At 42.5% G+C, this 13,725-nt stretch overlaps 1 protein-coding gene across 1 annotated transcript in view; it reads left to right on the forward strand.

Annotated features, from left to right (window-relative positions):
- Positions 1 to 248: 248 nt before the first annotated feature.
- SYNE3 (spectrin repeat containing nuclear envelope family member 3) overlaps positions 249 to 13,725 on the forward strand; it is a 56,930-nt gene continuing 43,453 nt past the window's right edge. Inside the window, exon 1 of the mRNA XM_009907878.2 lies at positions 249 to 524. The gene's annotated coding sequence lies outside the window, so the exon portion shown is untranslated. The remainder of the gene's footprint in view (positions 525 to 13,725) is intronic.

Here is a 13,725-nt window from a genome sequence, read left to right on the forward strand (position 1 = left end):
GACGGGTGCTGCGGCGGTGAGTGGGACGCCAACCCGCGGGAAGGAGCCTTCGGCGCCGCCCGGAGCGCTGTTAGGGCTTGTTGCTGGTACTTGGGGAACTGTGGGGCAGCTGAAAGAATAACAGTGAAGCGACTGTCTAGGACTGCGGTGGCTCGTTCTGTCCCGTCCCGCAGGGGAGCGAGGGCGGTGCAGTGTAAGGGGAGGCTCGGCTCACTGACAGCCCGCCCGGCGCCCAAATCCGCCTCCTGTTGCAGGGCGCTGCCCCCTAGCCCCGGCCCGCGCCCCTCTGCCTCCGGAATCGGCGAGGCGGGGTGAACCGCCGCCAAGGGGGCGGCCGCTCGGTCCCAGCTCCGTCCGACCGCCGCCTGCCTGGCAGCCGCTGCGCCATGGCTCGTTCCCCAGCTGTTCGCCCCAGTGCCTTCTCCCGCCGAGCACGTTTGTGGTGCCGCTTCACGGTGTAACGGTTGCGACGGATACAGCGGAGCTGCGGAGCTGGAGCGGAGGCAGGGCTTATCCTGGCCAAGGTATCTTCCCAGGGTAGTGTGTGAGAGAGATCCCTGCAAACCTCCCTAAACGATATAAGCTAAACGGGTAAAACGTTTTATTTAAACTCCTTTTTAAAACTGCATCTGTGAATGAGTACCGGCCTGGTGGAAGCGTTCTGGTGCGTTCTGCAACTTCTTCCCAGGTGTCAGGCTCTTGCCCAAGCCGGTAGCTCAGCGAAATTTCTTCACTGCCAGGACCCTACTGCAGTTTGCAAGCTCCTTATTTCTGGTCTCCTTCCCTACTTCTCTCCCCTTCAAATCTATTAACTGTATCCTATCTTGGTTCTGATTCCCCGTAAGCAGGCCTGACCTTGTCTGCATTTTTCTTCCTGAACTGTTAGAGGGTCTCCCACTTTTTCCGTGATAAGAGCTGCTACCCTCGTTTTTAAATTCTGTGTGACTTCTGTATGTAAACACCCTCACCCAGTGTGTAGTAACGTCTTGATTTCTCCTATGCTTGTTCCTGCCGTCTCTTTTATTCCCAAATCCATATTGGTTTGACCTGCATGAAAATTTTACTCCTAGAAATAAGTCTATTCAAATAGGTTAACAGACTCAAATCACATAGATTTATATGATGATTAATTGTGAAAATGACAGTTGCAAGACAGTGCTTTCTCTGCAAGTTCATCAGAGCAAGATGCCTGGCTTCTTTGCCTCAAATATAAGCCTGGCTTATAGTAAATAGTTACTGGAAAGGACTATTGCAGCAGTACTCTTACCAGCTCCTAGCTACTACATTTGGCTATTACTTTTAAGCCCTTGGCGTGCTGGTTGCTCTTTGAAAATCTTTGTACACAGCAGTTGTTTCCTGGGGAAAGAATTTTTAAAATGCAACAAAACTTTAAAAGCTGATAGGTTGCCTTTGAGTGTTTTCCTTCTTTTTCTAAAAATTAATCACATCTGTGGATTGTTGAAATGCACATCAGCTTGGCACAGCTTCTGTGGTTGCCAAGTGTGTGAGCCAGTTGGATCTCGAGGAAGTGTAACTTGCCACAGTCAGTCCCATGGCGACTTTGTGGTGGGTTGAGAAGCAAACATCTTTTGGTGAGTCATGAGGCATTGTTCCCTACAAACTAACTGTCAGGAAGTGAAGTCTGACAAAGCTGGTGGGCTCTCCACAAAAAACAGTTTTCCCCTACACCCAGTGCTGTTCTTCATGAATCACCAGATCGGGAGTCCTCTCAAATTCCCAAGGAAGGCAGAATTCACTATCATTCAGGGTGTGGTACTGTGATGCCTGCCTCTCTTGTATTCCTTCTTCTGATAGTTCCAGTCCTTTCCTTCATCCCTGTATTTTACTACTTTCCATCCTATCCTGGTCAAGACTTTTACTACACGTCCATTCCTGGTGTGTCCCTCTCTGTGTGATCTTCATGCACGGACCTCATTGAAGAGTGTCTAGTTTTCCTTTTCTTTTTAAACCCCTCTAGTTGTCTGTGGTTCCCAAGTCATGCTGAAGACCTCTGTGTAGAATAGAGTAGAATAGAATTAAGCAGGTTGGAAGAGACCTTTGAGATCATCGAGTCCAACCTATCATCCAACCCTATCTAATCAACTAAACCATGGCACTAAGCACCCCATCAAGTCTCTTCCTAAACACCTCCAGTGATGGTGACTCCACCACCTCCCTGGGCAGCCCATTCCAATGGCCAATCACTCTTCTTTTTCTGTGAAGAACTTCCTAACATCCAGCCTAAACCTCCCCTGGCGCAGCTTGAGACTGTGTCCTCTTTTTCTGGTGCCGGTTGCCTGGGAGAAGAGACCCAACGCCCACCTGGTTACAACCTCCCTTCAGGTAGTTGTAGACAGCAATAAGGTTTCCTCTGAGCCTCTTCTTCTCCAGGCTAAGCAACCCCAGCTCCCTCAGCCTCTCCTTATAGGACTTGTGCTCCAAACCCCTTGTGAATGCTCAGCTTCAGGACGTGGCTGTACCTGCATCCACATGACTTTGAAGAACAACCTGAGGGGATGCTCCAAACCTAGCATCTGGATTGCAACTTCAATAAGATAACTGGCCTTCATCTTTTAGCATAGCTTCTCTTGGGAGCAAGGTTTATGCTATCCCTTAATATGTGTGCTCATACGCATCTTGGTATTTGTCCTTTATATAGTATTTTATTTCCATTTCCCACTTTCAACCAAGTGCTGCATAAGGAGAACAGCTCTGAGGTAATTAGTTTCTCAGAAATTTTGTAGACACAAACCAACAGGGGAAAACAAGTCTGGAGTTAAACACTTGCTGGTTTACTCCAGTTTTAGTTTGGTGATCAAATGACATAGTCATGTTACTGCTTCCATTTGGCAATAAGATATTTAGTGTGAATGAAAGTTGTAAAGAGAAAAGGAAAAGGATTTTCTGGGTGAATGTCCCTGAACTGACATCTCCCTCATAGCTTCAAAGAAGATAACTGATTTGACACATCGTCACATTTTGAACGTGGAAATAGAAAATATCAGGACACTTCAGTGTAAATATTTAATCAACCAAGGTTTGTAGTTTTGTAAAAGATCTGATTTTCCTGAGTTGTGCTGTTCACAAAACACTTTGTTTTCTACATGTCTGCATCTACAGGGCACATATTTGCACAAGTACATCAAGTACAGAAGGGCTATGATCTCAGCTGGTGTCTTTAGATCTGTTTTATTTTGACAAAATTGGGCAACAGTTTGAAGATTTGCACATTACTGTATAAGCAGAATTCCCTTGAACCCCAGAGAAAGTGATGAACACTCATCCTGACTCAGAATAAGGTATTTCTTGATGTGACTGGTAGGGCAAATTCCGCATTGTTTGTAGTAATGGTAAGATGCTGGGGTTTTGGTTTTAGTTTTAACTGTTAATACCTTTCAACTGTAGATGGGGTTTTGTGGCACATCTATGACCTGTCTTGGCAAATTTGTTCTGCAATATATGCAGGTGTGCGACGGTGTCCTTAGAAAGGGTCTCTTTCTAGGTACTGTATTGTATGTGTTCACTTAAGGATTGTGGGCTAAGTGTGAATCCTGGCAGTTCACGTGTGTGAAAAGAAGAGGCCACATGGTAACAGGAAAAACTCCTGACTTCCAGAGATGTTAACAGAGGCTATAACTGCCGAGGGAGCTTTTCACTCGGCATGGTAATTTGAAGACAAAGCTATACAGGCACCTGAGATCAACAGGAATAAATACGAGGTTCCTAAATATTTCTTTGAGTCTGACTAAAAACCTCCCCACTGTCTTTGGAGTGTAGGCAGTGTAATAGTTGCATTCTTCAAGGTAAATCTCTCTTAAGTTACTGCTTACTGATGGCCAGTAATGTCTCAGGCATTCAGAGACTTTTTTAATCATGTGGGTCTATTCTGCAAACAACTGAATGGTAAGGTTTTTACCTTCAGTGAATATTAAGTGTTTAATCTTCAAAACTCGTTCTGATACTGATTAGTGATAGGACCTGAAGTACACATCCTTGAATTGTGCTTAAGTTTTGGTCTGAAATACTAATTTCACTGCCTGTAGCTGATGTTGGCATCTGCGTTTAGGATGGTACAATTTTTATACAATTTTTCTTTTGACAGTTCTTCCATGACTAGCTGCAGTGTTGTTGATGCTTTAAATACAATTTTGTTCCTTTGTCTGAAAAAAATACTCTTCTTGTTAGTTCTTGTTTAGGGCATAACAGTGAGAGTTTTAAGGAAATACCATCTTTTTAAGTTAAAGTGGAGATCTTTTTGTGAGGATCTCGTTGTACATGCTTTTCTCTAGAACTGGAGCTTCAGGTCAGTCCTTGTCTTCCTGGCTTGCTTCATGGTCACAATCACAGAATGTTAGGGGCTGGAAGGGATCATCTAGTTCAACCCCCCCTGCCAGAGCAGGATCACCTATACCACATCACATAGGAAGGCATCCAGACAGGTATTGAATATCTTCAGAGAAGGAGACTCCACATTCCCTCTGGGTAGCCTGTTCCATCACCCTCACAGTGAAAAATTTTTTTCCTCATGTTTACATGGAACTTCCTAAGTCTGATCTTCCACTCATTGCCCCTTGTCCTGTTATTGGGCATCACAGAGAAGAGCCTGACTGGTCCTTGCAGCATTCTGGCTTTGGCAACTGGATGAAGGCAAGACAAGCAGTAAACATGCTGTGTATAAGACATTGCTGTTGGATTTGTGGCTTTGTAGACTCCAAGTAGCATGATCTGTTGCTTATCATGCTACATCCTTGAATTGCTAGTAAATTGAATCACAAGGTAGTATTGCCTGTAATAGAAAAAAATGAGTCACAGAGTTGTGAGGTCTGTGTGTTGAGCTATCTAAAGTGGCCTCACCTGAACACTGAGATAAAGATAGTTATGATAGAGAAGAGCATTCTCATTGGCACTGCATCAGGTTAATAAGCAACCTTTTATGTCTCTGTCAGTGCACACAGTTAAAGTGTGTTCCAAGGAAAAATGTACTGATTTTAAAGATCACATAGACTCTGTTTCCTGTTGGCAGAACTGACTTGTCATGTCTTTGTTGGTACACAACACTTAAAACAGAAGACATGAAGACATCAAGTGTTTTCAAGGGAGTTTCTGCTTTTACTGTAGCAGGCTGAGGATTAAGTGGCACCCTCAACCTTGGGATCTTACTGAATGGATTCATGAAGTAACATAATAGAAAAATTTGAAGGAGATGGCAAGAACTAAGGAGAACCATGAGCCTGTAATATGCTTGGAATTCAGATATCAGCCTGTTGCTTACTTGTTTGGTTCTTGATTAGTGGTTGTTTAGTGGTATTAAAAAGTGACATAATTTTTACAGTTGTGTTGTGCAGGAAGCTTTTTAAGAAATTTAACAGTACTTGGAAGGGCAACATGAATGAGAGTCCCATGTGGGATAGTTTGTGGGGGGGGTCTTACTGTTTTACTTAGTAGGCACAGTGTCTGTCACCAGGGAATTCTAGAAATTATTTACATAGGGCTATGTGCTGTTCTTCTTGCAGTTGAAGATGATAATATAAGAATAGAATCTTTCAGTTGGAAGGAACCTGCAATCATCATCTAGTCCAACTTCCTGACCACCACAAGGCTGACCAAAAGTTAAAGCATGTTGTTAAGGGTATTGTCCACCATTAGCGTTTACTATTAGGCTTGGGACATTGACCACCTGTCTAATAAACCTGTTTCTGTGTTTGGCCACCCTCTTGGTGAAGAAATGTTTTCTTAATGTCCAGTCTAAACCTGCTTGGTACAGGTTTGAACTATTCCTACATGTCCTGTGACAACAGCATCCCAGGGAGAGGACCTCAGCACCCCCCCCTCCCCTTTCCCTTCTCAGGAAGCTGTAGAGAGTTGAGGTTGCCCCTCAACCTCCTTTTCTCCACACTAGACAAACCCAGAGTCCTCAGCCACTCCCCATGGGACATTCCTTCCAGCATAGCACATTCCTGTCACCAGCTTTGTTGGCCTCTTCTGGACTCATTCAAGGACTTTCACATCCTTCTTAGACTGTGGAGCTCAGAACTGCACACAGTGCTGAAGGTGAGGCTGTACCAATACCAAATACAGCAGGATAAGAGAAATGCTTAATACAGTGGGATTATAGAAAAACACTATTGGCTTCAGTAGAGGAGCAGACAAACCTGTAAAAACTTTTGAGTTCCTTTAAGGCAGGTGGATATTACTGTATCTGTTAGACAGATGAGCAAAATGAGACACAATGATACTGTGCTGTTTTCCCTGATAATGCAGGAATTCATTACAAGTCAGGAACAGTGACAGAAGCTTGACTAGTAGACCAATTTGCAGGCTGCTTTTCCCAGCCACATTTCTCTTGCTGTTGGAGAGTAACAGCACCTTGTAACCTCCTTCAGTGTTGTGCCTTTTGGTATAAGTAACAGAATATTCAGGAAGTTATCATCTTTGATGGAGTTCTTCAAGGCTTCTTGAAAAGATTTGGTTTTCAAGAATGAGAGTACCCATAAGTACTGTTTTCATCCAGACAGGCTTATATAACCAGAGTTCTCATGAATTCTTCTGAAACTGTTTGCATAGCTTTGCTGAGTAAACAACATAGTCATTAAGGCCTTAATTCATGACTCCCAAACAACATACAAATTGAGCGCGTATTGTTGAGCACGTGGTCTTTTCATGCACTGTACTGACTCAGAAGAGCTGTGTTCTCTGCTACAGGTTTACTCTATGATGTTGAAGGAGCATGTACAGCGGATTTAAAATGGGATTAGTGATGTTGGGTGCTTGCTTTGTTGTTGAGTCTGGCACTATCTGTTGAAGGCTATGTTTGAAAGCTAGATGCTGCTGAAAGCATCAATGTGTCCATCTGTAAAACGGGAACACTAACGTTTCTTCTCATAGGGTACATCTAATGTTCGCAGCAACTGTGTTGTAGGTACTAGGCTGGAGGTTGTCATGGGTGAGAGTAAACCATTTGAAGTGCATCTGAATTCTTGGATTTATTTAAAAACCAACAGGACTGGAACTTTCACTTTCTGAGGTTATCTTACACACTGACTCAACTACTCATTCAGCTGAACTGATACAACATCAATTAAAAAACAAAGTAAGCTGTGAAGAAGGTGTAGAAGTTACTGTTATCTGTGTTTTCTTGCCATCTTACATAGAAGTGATTTAAAGCACTGTGCTTGTGTTTTGTTTTCCTGCCATTATAATGAAGCAATCCTAGCAGAAAAGCATGTTGCCACCGACTGAGGAGTGGTTTAAGAGATGTAACAGCTGGTCTTTATCCAGGCTTTGAACCATGTTTTTGGTACAGCTTGAAGTTCAGGGAAGCTGAAGGTGGGCAGTAGAGAGTCACTGATGTACCCACTGTGTTTTCATAGTATGGTTTGGGTTGGAAGGGACCTTAAAAACCATCTAGTCCCAAATCCCCTGCCATGGGCAGGGACACCTCCCACTGGACCAGGTTGCTTAAAACCCCACCCAGCTTGGCCTGAAACACTTCTACAGATGGGGCATCCACACCTTCTCTGGGCAGCCTGTTCCAGTGCTTTACCACCCTCACAGTGAAGAACTTACTCCTTACATCAAATGTAAATCTACGCTCATTTGTTTAACACCATTACCCCTTGTCCTGCCAATAGATGCCCTTGTAAAAAGTCCCTTTCCAGCTTTCCTCTAGGCTCCCTTTAGGTACTGGAAGGCAGTAATGAGGTTTGCCCAGGGCCTTCTCTTCTCCAGGCTGAACAACCCAAACTTTCTCAGCCTGTCTTCACAGGGGAGATGCTCCAGCTCTCTGATTATCTTTGTGACCCTTCTCTGGACTAGCTCCAACAGGTCTATGCCTGTCTTTTGCTGTTAGGTAGAAAGGCAGGGTCATACGAGGAAATCGACTCCTGCCTTAAAGATTCTGTGAGTAAATAAAAGAAACCGGTCTTGGGGCTGTCAGTTCTTCCCCAGGTGGTGCATTTCCTGTAACTTAGATGACTGATTTTTTTTTTTTTTTTTTTTTCCTAATGCAGAAGTCTCTTTGCATGAGTGCTCTTGAGTTTCTCTGAGAATGTGGTAGTGGTTGTATGAATAGCAGATGACAGTGGTTGAGAAATGTAGCTGATGTTTTTTATGTAAGTTAGCAGAATTGGTCTATAGCAGCAGCAGATTAATCACAGGCTTTGTGTACATAGCTAATAAGGCTGGCTCAGTAAACATCAGAGAGGTGCTTGGTTTAATTTAGATCTCCAGATAAAGAGAGCATCCAAGGAAGAATTTTCTTGTTACCTTGTCTTTTAAGTCCACAGGAGTCAGGGTAGAAATCTTGGCTCTGTGACAGTATTTCCCTTGGCTTCACCAAAGCTTGGAATTTTCTCTTGTATTCTCAGGCTATAGATCTGCTGACTCCATTAGCTATTCTATCAGTGGCTGTATGCTGCTAGTATATGATACCAATCTACAGCAAATCTCTTCAATCTAAAAGAAAAAATTTCCAGCATCTCTGTTTTGGTTTGTTGTTGTATTTTTGGTTTTGTTTTCATATACAAGCTTTAAATTCTTGTCTTGTAGAACTTTAACCCTTGTCCTTGTGTCCTTGTTCCCTAGTTACTACTTGATTTTTGTAAGATACTTTCAGTGTAGAATTAATGTATTTACTCAGATTTTCTCAAATACAACCCCAAGTAAGACTGCTTGTCCTCCGAAATACTTCAGCTAGAAGGTGATGCCTTTGGCACCAAGCTCTTGGTTCAGAACTAAAGATCCTTGTCAGAAAAATGGCCCTGTTGAGATTTCTAAAATGATTTTTCCCTGCCCTTGAGGGAACCACATGGCCAAATGTAGAATTAATAATTAGGGAGACAAGAAGGAAGAAAGAGAATGGTGGTGAAGAGAAAGTTACTGCAAGGAAGTAAGGGAACTGCAGCTTATCCCTGGCATTCCCTGGCAGCTGCCTGCACCCTATGCTGTGTGAGGCAGTCACAACTGTGCTACTTCCAGCTGTCCACAGTATGGCTAGCCCCTCATCAGCCTGGATCTTATTGCTCACTTTCCTGTTTTGCCTGCAACATCACCTACCTCCTCCACTGCTGTGGAAGACCTGTAGGAACACTTTCTGTACATTTTCAATATAGTCTTTCTTCAGATGTTCCCTTAGAGGCATCCCTTGTACATGATACTTGTATAGCACAGCCACCTGATGGAAGTTACCTAGGGTGTGCTTGGGATGAGGCTACCAGCATTGCTAGAGGTACTCTTGCCTTCAGCATTACTTTTATTTCTCCCCTCAGCTATTTGCTTGTCTAACTATTGTGTATTGTGAGAATACATAATGATGGAGGAAGGCTGGTATTCTCATTCTGGTCTGCAGTCAGGTAGCTTTTGCTGTCTGATGAAAGAGCTGAAGGTGTTTACAAAAAAAAAATAGCAAATAATCACCTGAGCATATTTAATCCCAGTGCATGAAATGTCACAGCCTTCTTGTTTGGTTGGTTTGGTTTTCTAAAGCCTGGTTAGTGTTGAATAGTTGTAGTTAGTCAGTGCCAAGGAATTTATTTGGATGTTAGCACGCTGCTTTGGTGCTCCATGTATAATTGTTTTCTATAGTGTGCCCTTCCCATGTCAGCTATCACTCTGGTATTTGTGCCATGCTTTTTGGTTATTGCTCTTAGCAGGTCACACCTTAGTTTGGAGATTTGCAAACAGATTCCCCCTTCTCCCCCCAGTTAATCAACTATACCAGCAGCTAACTTGCATCTTGGTTCTTCTAGTCTTGCTCAAATCAGATCTGACATCTTTCAGGGTTTGGCTTTGTGTGTGGGTTGGGTTTTTGGGTTTGTTTGTTTGTTTTAATGCTAACTGCTAAAGTGATTTTTTTTTTTTTTCTTCCTGTTGAATGGGACAGAACATTATGACTACCTTAGCCTGATCTTTCAGATGCTCAGCTTGCAGGTGGGACAACTGAATTATTAGGCTGTGTTTAATGATTAGGTTCTACATAGTGATGCGTTCTTTTCATAGAGTGAAACTGTACCAGAAAGAGAAACCAAGAACTTGCCGCCAATCTGTGCCACCTCTGCCAATACCTTCAGGCCCAGTGCTTAGGACAACCAGGATGCTTTTTGTGAGCATTCCTTTTCTGAAAAGTCCTTTCACAGCAATTCTAAACCAGATTCTTTGGAGAGTAGCAATTGGATGGGCTGTACCTTTATAGCAATGTTTTTCTAATTCATACTTAAAATATAGTTAGAAATAAGATTATTTCCAGAAGGTGGAAATTTTGATTCCTATGTATCACCAAGCTACATTTCTCCTATTACTGAGAGCAGCTTCCAACTCTGGCAAGCCTATGATACCAGCCTCCACTAACCTAAGCACTTTCATGCCTTTTTTTCTCAGTCTTGTCCTTATATGCAATCCTTCCACATCATGACCATCTCTCAGATTCCTCCTTAAAACTGTTTTGCTGCAATGCCTGTGGAAATTTGACCATGGTTAGGCAGCTGCTTGCTCTTCCTATGGCTTTTCATTCTGACTAACATTGCCTCATTGCTCATGTGTGTGTTTCTTCTGTCTGCATCTGTATTCTGCTGCTTTTCTTCTGCTTCAGCAGTAACTTCATTGAATGGGGGATGCCACCAGCACTCTACCATCAGCTTACTCAACTGTGTAGGATAACACAGTTGTAATAGTCTTCTTGGAAGAAAAAATTTTTTGTGCTGCAGCTTTGCTTATCAGAAGGGTTTCATATCTCTTTGTCAGAGCTCAGACAGTGCTTTATAATTAACCCTTGTAAGCCTCCTGGAGTGACAACTTTAGTCTCTTAAACAGCTAGTGATCTGGTACATCGTCTGTTCAAAGATTCAGACGATTAGTGGGCAGTGAAACAAGTCTGTCCAGATATCACTTAAGTACAGTAGGTAAGTCATGGGGCGGTGTAGTCATTTAACTCCATGGGCTGCATTGAGTTTGCAGAAATATATTTCCTTTGTAGTGTCTACAGACTATCAGGTAATCTAAGATTATCCAACTGGTTTTATTACTGATGTAATTGAATCCATATTTGAACATAGAGATGTCAGGCTAAGGAAGGCGCCATTCAAGTGCTTTCCACTACCACAACAGAGATGATAGATGGCCTGAAGAGTGGGAAAAACATTGTTCTATCCCCTGCTAAAACTGAAATAGTGTTCTTTGTATGTGAAATAAGGGAATGGCAGGTCAGATGTTGTAGGAATATTCAGAATATTTTTGCAAAGGTGTGATTTCCTTTCTAAAAAATGCAGATTCACATTTGGTATAAAGGGAATTATGCTCAAGTGGTCATCTAGGATTTGTATATTTAAAATATGTTCTGAAAGTATCAGAGAATTACTGAAAATTCTATGGGGAATATTATTTTTCTGGCTGTTAGTTTGATGCTAGTATTACTGCTTCCAGGTTGAGTCTGTACTCACCAGGGTAGCTGCTCCTTTGCTTTCTAGGCTAGCTATTCAAAGTGACCACTTCTTACTGTGTTTCAGAAGCTGCTGTGTATAGTTGGTAACAGCCACATGTGCTGTGCCTCCTCAGTGCTAGTAGTTTCAGTCCTTACCTCTTTCTTGTGTTGCATGGTTGTTAATTGAGAGCAGACTCTAGATTAGCATGTCAGACTGTGAAGAGAATCTCCTGATAGAAACAGAGTGAAAAAGAAGCAGAAGATAAAAGGGGCAGAAAGATTAACATTATAATTTTCCTAACAATTTCTAAAAATCTTAGCTCTGACATGCACCTGTCTGCACCTTTACTTCTTGCTAGTTTTCATGCTGCATATTCTGCACTAATTCCTGTTCAGCAAACATCTGCCAGGCATAATAACTGCAAGCATTAATCCTTACAGGAATTAACCAGCTTGTTAGTTGATGACCTGAACAAGATAGTTTCTGGGGATTACTGCTATTTAAATCTTAGCTACCTTTCAAGCAGTGGCAGCATGTCATGGTGGGTTTATTTTTTAATTTCATCTTTGTCTTTTCTGGGCTGATAGGTGTTTAGATTGCCATCTCCTCTTTCACTCCTATCGTGCAGGAGAAGGCATAGAGGAAATCCTGTGCTGCCCTCAATGTGAGTAAGGAGGAAGCCACCAGTTTCTCTTCAGGCCGCGCTTGCTCATACTGCAGCCATACAGAGCTGTTGTCATAACGCTCAGCAGAAGCCAGGCTGCGTTGTGCTTGCTGTGTTGGAAACCCATCAGGGAAATTTGATGAAATTGCCACAGACTTTTACCTGCCCTTTTTTCCAGAATTCCCAGGATTTTGGTAAGGCTTTTGCAAAGTTTCTTTTATTTCATAGTGAAGTGTGATGGAGCTTATCTCTATCTTTTGGCTTCCAATAAGTTTTCAACTCTTGTCATGCTTTCCATTAAATTTACCAGAGAGACAGAAGTGTCAAAGATATTGGCTTCCTTGAAATTTCAAGCATTTGAATTATAATGAAAAGGATATAGAAATGAGTGGCCTGAATGACCAAGGGTTCTGGCAGCACCTGGCTGGTGACAGGCACAAAGACCAGTCCATGCACATGCTTGTTTGCAGAGAAAGCCCATGTCTCGCCTTCTGCATTGTGTCAGTGTGGCAGGGTACTGGGGGAGAGGGCGGGAGGACAGGACGGCAAGGACCATGTGGAACGAAATAAGGCACAATAAACTGTTCTGCGAGTAGGAGGCCAGAATGGGGAACTCCTTCATGTAAGGCAGGGAAGAAGTAAGGATATTTTTGCTTCTTAAGGTTCTCGCCACGAGAGTTAGAGATAAGGGCAGACAGTGAAGGTAATAGAGTGTCTGTTGGGAGTGTTGGTGTTATGCTTTGAGCGTAGCAGCTTTTTACAGCCCCCAAATACTCATTAAATTGGGACTACTGAGATCCTTTCCCTGAAGGTTGTTAAACGAGAAGGGTTTAAGGTTCAGTATGTGGCTGCTGAAACATGACTGGGGTGTATGCAATAAATTAAAGAGGTTAAAGCAACTGACTATTATTTTTAATAGTAGGGAGTAGAGTTTGCACAAACAGTGTCACTTATGTTGTGCTCATTGAGCCCAAACGTGGTCATTGGAGGATCTGCTGTGTTATGATTTAGCAGTGGTTCTCTGTCACAGTCTCAGATGCATTTTCCTCCATGAAGATAACCTGTTTCTCCAGTTTTCTGAATCAGTCTTTAGCAAGGTACCTGCTGAACCATGATCTATGATTTCAAAGGGGAACTAGCAGAGTAAAATTCCAGTGATGGGAAATGCTTTTAAACATATGACAAGTATTTATGGTTTCTTTAAAAGATGGCTTTGAAGACTACTGAGGAAAGATTAATATTTCTTTCAGATCAAAGTTAAGTTTGTGTCATGATGTATATTACTCCTTGAAGGAGAATCATATTGAATTACAAGAATCTAGATCTTTACACCCTTTCCTTCTCTCAAGTGTTAGGAAATCATTAGTGCTAAGAGATATCTTTAAGAGATGTTTGTCAAATATGTATCAGCTGATAAAACCCTCTGTTGCTATATGCATATCTCTGTTAGCTCTCTGGCAGCAGGCAGCCCCAGAGATACATCCCGTAATAGTCAGGCTGGATTTTCAGAGCTTTTAAGAAGGTCCCATTGGAGTCTAAATAGAGCTGAACTGCATGATCTTTTTAGATGTTCACAGGATGAGGGGGGGAAAAAAAGTGCTTTGATTTCTTGTAGTATCCTATTTCTAAAGGTAATTAAAGTGGATG

Source organism: Dryobates pubescens, chromosome 5 (genome assembly GCF_014839835.1).
Source record: "Dryobates pubescens isolate bDryPub1 chromosome 5, bDryPub1.pri, whole genome shotgun sequence".
NCBI lineage: Eukaryota > Metazoa > Chordata > Aves > Piciformes > Picidae > Dryobates > Dryobates pubescens.